At 54.4% G+C, this 7,459-nt stretch overlaps 1 pseudogene across 1 annotated transcript; it reads left to right on the top strand.

Moving 5' to 3' along the window:
• The first annotated feature begins 1,616 nt into the window (after positions 1-1,616).
• LOC144609283 (monocarboxylate transporter 13-like) lies at positions 1,617-6,747 on the top strand (annotated as a pseudogene). The gene is made up of 2 exons (XR_013549306.1): positions 1,617-2,447; positions 4,793-6,747. The product of XR_013549306.1 is annotated as a monocarboxylate transporter 13-like (transcript).
• Positions 6,748-7,459: the final 712 nt, after the last annotated feature.

The raw sequence follows: 7,459 nt of genomic DNA on the forward strand, positions 1-7,459 counted from the left end.
CCATGTTAGTTTTGCGGCTTGGCTTGTTATTTGGCATTTGTTTAATGGACTAAGTAGCTTAGAGCACCGTTTGCCCTTTCCATGTGATCAATATGTGTCACCAGTGATTTGCATCGAACAGACCAGCGATGGGTTTTACATATTAATCTCTGTTTTCCAGCAAACTTATTGATTCTTTACTAGCCTGTCACCCGAGACATTTATCTGTTTCAGTTTAGCTTTTGGTTTAGAGATACAGCGCGGAAACAGGCCCTGCGGCCCATCGAGACCACGCCGACCAGCGATCCCCCCACACTGACACTGTCACACACACACACACACACACGCACGCACGCACGCACGCACGCACGCACGCACGCACGCACGCACGCACGCACGCACGCACGCACGCACGCACGCACGCACACACACACACACACACACACCAGCAATTCCCGCACAATGACACTATCCTACACACACACACACACACACACACACCAGCGATCCACGCACGCTAACACAATCTCACACACACACACACACACACACCAGCGATCCCCGCACACTAACACCATCACACACACACACACACACACACACACACCAGCGATCCCCGCACACTAACACCATCACACACACACACAACACACACACCAGCGATCCCCGCACACTAACACCATCACACACACACACACACCACACACACACACACACACACACACACACACACACACACACACCAGTGATCCCCGCACACTAACACCAACACACACCCACACACACACACACACACACACACACACACACACACACACCAGCGATCCCCGCACACTAACACCATCACCCACACACACACACACACACACACACACACACACACACACCAGCGATCCCCGCACACTAACACCATCACACACACACACACACACACACACGAAGTCGCCTATACTGAAGTGTAGTACGCAAAGGAGCGTAACGTCCGCCATTTTAGTAGGCAAAAACCCGCCGTTCGCTATGCCTCTCGCAGTGTAATCAGTGTTGTGGGGGAACAGTATGTGTGATGATGCCATAAAAATGCAGAATATATCTCATCTATCAATTCACAGATTTTTGTTATTTTTCTTTTAAAATGTTTCTGCAAGTTTCTGCCGACTAAAATGGCGCCGTGACGTACTATGGCTTTTAGGGTCGAGTGGTCCATCTTGCTCCTCTAGTATCTTTGATTTCAACGGAGTGGTCCATCTTGCTCCTCTAGTATCTTTGATTTCAACGGAGTGGTCCATCTTGCTCCTCTAGTATCTTTGATTTCAACGGAGTGGTCCATCTTGCTCCTCTAGTATCTTTGATTTCAACGGAGTGGTCCATCTTCCTCCTCTAGTATCTTTGATTTCAACGGAGTGGTCCATCTTCCTCCTCTAGTATCTTTGGCCAGAAGTGGTCCATCTTCCTCCTCTAGTATCTTTGGCCAGAAGTGGTCCATCTTGCTCCTCTAGTATCTTTGGCCAGAAGTGGTCCATCTTGTTTCTCTAGTCTCTTTGGCCAGAAGATGAGGGAGCAGCCCCTTTAGATGTTGGCGCTGGGTGAGGGCGTGGGTGTGACACGCTGTAACCTCTCCTCCTCCTGTTCCCCCCCCCGTAGGCTTTGGCTGGGCGCTGGTCTTCACGCCGTCCATCGCGGCATTGAGCCGTTACTTTCGGCGCCGTCGGACGCTGGCGATGGGCCTGGCCTTCACCGGCGTGGGCATCTCCTCCTTCGTCTTCTCGCCCCTCTTCCAGTACCTGCTGGACGAGTACACGTGGCGGGGGGCGCTGCTGATCATCGCCGGCATGATGCTCAACCTGCTGGCGAGCGGGGCGCTGATCCGGCCCCTCACTCTGCAGGAGGACCTGACCCCGGGGCCCGAGACGCCAACCCTGGCCTCCTCCTCCTCCTCCTCCTCCTCCTCCTCCTCCTGCCGCTGCTGCCCCTCCTCCTCCTGGTGCCAGGCCCTCCTCGGCCTACTCGACCTGCCCCTCCTGCGCCACATGCCCTTCCTCACCTTCGTGGCGGTCATCACGCTGATCACGCCGGCTACTTTGTGCCCTACTTCCACCTGGTGGCGCACGCCCGCTCCATCGGCTTCGACGAGTACCAGGCGGCCTTCCTGATGTCGGCCACGGCAGTGGCGGACCTGGTGGGCCGCCTGGTGTCCGGGTGGTTCTCCGACAGCCGGCGCATGCGCCTGGTGCACGTCCTGGTCATGTGGACCTCGCTGACGGGCCTCAGCCTGGTGCTCATCCCCTTCGGCCGCCTCTATTGGCTGCTCATGCTGATCGGTGTGGCCTACGGCTTCTTCTCGGGCGCCCTCACCCCCGTGGTCTTCTCCCTGCTGCCTGACATCGTGGGCATCGGCCGGATCTACGGCGCCCTGGGGCTACTGCAGATGCTGGAGAGCGTGGGCGGCCTGCTCGGCACCCCCATATCAGGTACACGCCGCGCACGGGCGTAGGGTGTGGTTGGCATAGAACAGTACAGCACAGGAACGGGCCCTTCCGGTATCAGGAACAGGGTCGCCAACTGTCCCGTATTAGCCGGGACATCCCGTATTTTGGGCTAAATTTGTTTGTCCCGTACGGGACCACCCTTGTCCCATATTAGGCCTGGGGGGCGCTGTAGGCCCGGACAGTGTAGGCCCGGACAGTGTAGGCCGGGACAGCGTAGGCCGGGACAGCGTAGGCCGGGACAGCGTAGGCCGGGGACAGCGTAGGCCGGGACAGCGTAGGCCGGGACAGCGTAGGCCGGGACAGCGTAGGCCGGGACAGCGTAGGCCGGGACAGCGTAGGCCGGGACAGCGTAGGCCGGGACAGCGTAGGCCGGGACAGCGTAGGCCGGGACAGCGTAGGCCGGGACAGCGTAGGCCGGGACAGCGTAGGCCGGGACAGCGTAGGCCGGGACAGCGTAGGCCGGGACAGCGTAGGCCGGGACAGCGTAGGCCGGGACAGCGTAGGCCGGGACAGCGTAGGCCGGGACATCGTAGGCCGGGACAGTGTAGGCCCGGACAGTGTAGGCCCGGACAGTCTAGGCCCGGAGGCCTGTGCGCTGCCTGACGGAGGTTGCCTAGCAACCTCCGTCCTGGGCGGCCGCCATTGGTGGAGCGGGAGCACTTACGTGCCCGATGGCTGGGTGAGGTCACGTGGGGCGCGGGGCGGTGACGTCACCCTTTGTCCCTTATTTGGGAGTGAGGAAGTTGGCAACCCCTAGGCACAGCAGAGGAATAGGCCCTTCAGTCCCCGTGTCAGGTACCCGCTGCTGGCATGGGAATGGGGTTGGGGGAGTCCAGAACCAGGGGGTCACACAGTTTAAGAATAAGGGGTCGGCCATTTAGTCCCACATAGGAGATTAGTGGGCAAAATTAGGGCACATGGTATTGGGGGGTAGGGTACTGACATGGATAGAAAATTGGTTGACAGACAGAAAGCAAAGAGTGGGGATAAATGGGTCCCTTTCGGAATGGCAGGCAGTGACCAGTGGGGTACCGCAAGGTTCAGTGCTGGGACCCCAGCTATTTACGATATACACTAATGACTTAGACGAAGGGATTAAAAGTTGGGGGGGAGTGTGAATTGTGAGGAAGATGCAATAAGGCTGCAGGGTGACTTGGACAGGTTGTGTGAGTGGGCGGATACATGGCAGATGCAGTTTAATGTAGATAAGTGTGAGGTTATTCACTGGAAGTAAGAATAGAAAGGCAGATTATTATCTGAATGGTGTCAAGTTAGGAGGAGGGGGAGTTCAACGAGATCTGGGTGTCCTAGTGCATCAGTCAATGAAAGGAAGCATGCAGGTACAGCAGGCAGTGAAGAAAGCCAATGGAATGTTGGCCTTCGTAACAAGAGGAGTTGAGTATAGGAGCAAAGAGGTCCTTCTACAGTTGTAATGGGCCCTAGTGAGACCGCACCTGGAGTACTGTGTGCAGTTTTGGTCTCCAAATTTGAGGAAGGATATTCTTGCTATGGAGGGCGTGCAGCGTAGGTTCACTAGGTTAATTCCCAGAATGGCGGGGCTGTCGTATGTTGAAAGGCTGGAGCGATTGGGCTTGTATACACTGGAATTTAGAAGGATGAGGGGGGATCTTATTGAAACATATAAGATAATTAGGGGATTGGACACATTAGAGGCAGATAACATGTTCCCAATGTTGGGGGAGTCCAGAACAAGGGGCCACAGTTTAAGAATAAGGGGTAGGCCATTTAGAACGGAGACGAGGAAGAACTTTTTCAGTCAGAGGGTGGTGAAGGTGTGGAATTCTCTGCCTCAGAAGGCAGTGGAGGCCAGTTCGTTGGATGCTTTCAAGAGAGAGCTGGATAGAGCTCTTAAGGATAGCGGAGTGAGGGGGTATGGGGAGAAGGCAGGAACGGGGTACTGATTGAGAGTGATCAGCCATGATCGCATTGAATGGCAGTGCTGGCTTGAAGGGCTGAATGGCCGACTCCTGCACCTATTGTCTATTGTCTATTGTCTATTGACTGAGATGAGGAAAAACCTTTTCACCCGGAGAGTTGTGAATCTGCGGAATTCTCCGCCACAGAAGGCAGTGGAGGCCGATTATACTGGATGTGTTCAAGAGAGAGTTAGATTTAGCTCTTAGGACTAACGGAATCAAGGGATATGGGGAGAAAGCAGGAACGGGGTACTGTTTGTGGATGATCAGCCGTGATCATGTTGAATGGCGGTGCGTACAGGCTCGGAGGGCCGAGTGGCCTCCTCCCGCACCCGTGTCTCTGCGTCTCTGCGTGGGATTGAACCACTGTCCCTTCTCTCTCCCTGGCAGGTTGGCTGCGCGATGCCACGGGCAACTACACTGCCTCCTTCGCAGTGGCCGGCGGCTTCCTCCTGCTCGGTAGCCTGGTCCTCTTCGGCCTCCCCTCCGCCCTGCCCTGCGTCCGCCAGCCCGCGCCGGACGAAGAGTACGCGCCCGTGGCCACCGCCAACGGACTGGCGGCGGAGTGGCCTCCTCCGGCCCAGCCGGCCGGCGCCGGCGCCGCGGCCCCGACCGACACCCAGGTGCTCTGAGCCCCGGGGAGGGCTGACGACTAACCTCGCTGCTAAACGAAACCACCTCCCTCCCCTCCTCCCCCCCCCCTACTTTTGAGTTGGAACCAGAGAGAGCGTTGACACAGCTTGCGTTCGAATCCTGCCCTGTCGACGTATCTACTTGGAAAACCAAGTTCCCAACGCCGGAGTAACTCAGCGGGACAGGCAGCATCTCCGGAGAGAAGGAACGGGTGACGTTTCGGGTCGAGACCCTTCTTCAGGATTATTTCTTCCAGGGAAGATGGTTTTCGCCAGGCGGCGTTTGGCGTGGAATGAATCTGTCCTCGAGAGCGTTGAACAACCGTGGCGCGGCGGTAGAGTTGCCGCCTTACGGTGAATGCAGCGCCGGAGACCCGGGTTCCATCCCGACTACGGGCGCCGTCTGTACGGAGTTTGTACGTTCTCCCCGTGACCTGCGTGGGTTTTCTCCGAGATCTTCGGTTTCCTCCCACACTCCAAAGACGTGCGGGTTTGAAGGTTAATCGGCATGGCAAAATGCAAAAAATTGTCCCTAGTGGGTGTAGGATAATGTTAGTGTGCGGGGATCGCTGGTCGGCGCGGACCCGGTGGGCCGAAAGGGCCTGTTTCCGTGCTGTATCTCTGAACTAAACTAAACTAAACAATTGGTTCATTTGCCTTTCGGGTCACTTGGCATTGAGCTTTCCAGCCGAATAACAAGCGACCAATTTTTTTATCATTTGGTGTCAAGGCTCAACAACGTGTGACCAACTCTTATCTGGAAAGCACAGAATGCTGGAGTAACTCAGCGGGACAGGCAGCGTCTCTGGAGAGAAGGGATGGGCGATGTTTCGGGTCAAGACCCAAAACGTCACCCATTCAGAAGAAGTGTCTCGACCCGAAACGTCACCCATCCCTTCCCCTCCAGAGATGCTGCCCGTCCCGCTGAGTTACTCCAGCGCTTTGTACCTTATCTTCGGTTTAAACCAGCAGCTGCAGTTCCTTCCTACACATTTTGACCGGTTTTCCTAACGGACACTAACGAAGCACTCAGGAAAAAACCTTGGGGCATCCGGAATTTGTGGTGGGGTTTTTTTCACCCAAAGATATTTTCAGCCTCGAGCTTATTTAAAGCAAATGCATCTTTTTGGAAAGTTGCAGAAGGCATCACGGCAGAAGCTGGTAGTTTCACTCATCGATAGCTAGAAAATAGGTGCAGGGAGTAGGCCATTCGGCCCTTCGAGCCAACACCGCCATTCAATATGATCACGGCTGATCGTCCATAATCAATAGACAATAGACAATAGGTGCAGGAGTAGGCCATTCAGCCCTTCGAGCCAGCACCGCCATTCAATGCGATCATGGCTGATCACTCTCAATCAGTACCCCGTTCCTGCCTTCTCCCCATACCCCCTCACTCCGCTATCCTTAAGAGCTCTATCCAGATCTCTCTTGAAAGCATCACACCTACTGTTCCCCCAAAACACTGATTACACTGCGAGAGGCAGAGAATTCCACTCTCTGACTGAAAAAGTTCCTCCTCATCTCCGTTCTAAATGGCCTACCCCTTATTCTTAAACTGTGGCCCCTTGTTCTGGACTCCCCCAACATTGGGAACATGTTTCCTGCCTCTGTGTCCAATCCCCTAATTATCTTATATGTTTCAGTTCCTGCTTTTCCCCCCATGTCCCGTCATTCTGTTAGGCATAAGAGCTAAATCTAAAATGTCGCAGTTTGTGTCTCACAGCATCTGCTCTCTCTCTCTCTCTCTCTCTCTCTCTCTCTCTCTCTCTCTCTCTCTCTCTCTCTCTCTCTCTCTCTCTCTCTCTCTCTCTCTCTCTCTCTCTCTCTCTCTCTCTCTCTCTCTCTCTCTCTCTCTCTCTCTCTCTCTCTCTCTCTCTCTCTCTCTCTCTCTCTCTCTCTCTCTCTCTCTCTCTCCAGAATCTTGCCAGTTTTTAGTGCCTTGAAACCAAAGATACTAGAGGAGCAAGATAGACCACTCGACCCTATAAACCGTAGTGCGTCATGGCGCCATTTTAGTAGGCAGAAACTTGCAGAAACATTTAAAAAGAAAAATAACAAAAATCTGTGAGTTGATAGATGAGATATATTCTGCATTTTAATGGTATCATCACACCTACTGTTCCCCCAAAACACTGATTACACTGCGAGAGGCCTAGCGAGCGGCGGGTTTTGCTTACTAAAATGGCGGACGTTACGCCCCATTGCGTACTACACTTCAGTATAGGCGATTTTGAAGGAGTGGTTCATCTTGCTCCTCTAGTATTTTTGCTTGAAACTCAGGGATTGGATTTAACTGTGACCTGTGGATCAGATGGGCGATGTATTTATTGGGTACGTTTTCTCAGGAGGTCCCTGCTTGCCTGATCCATCTGTGAAATCCCGCCTCTTGTTTGCTGCGTTTACCAGAAACTAAGAATGTCAA

The sequence above is a fragment of the Rhinoraja longicauda genome, chromosome 34 (genome assembly GCF_053455715.1).
Source record: "Rhinoraja longicauda isolate Sanriku21f chromosome 34, sRhiLon1.1, whole genome shotgun sequence".
NCBI classification, from domain to species: domain Eukaryota; kingdom Metazoa; phylum Chordata; class Chondrichthyes; order Rajiformes; family Arhynchobatidae; genus Rhinoraja; species Rhinoraja longicauda.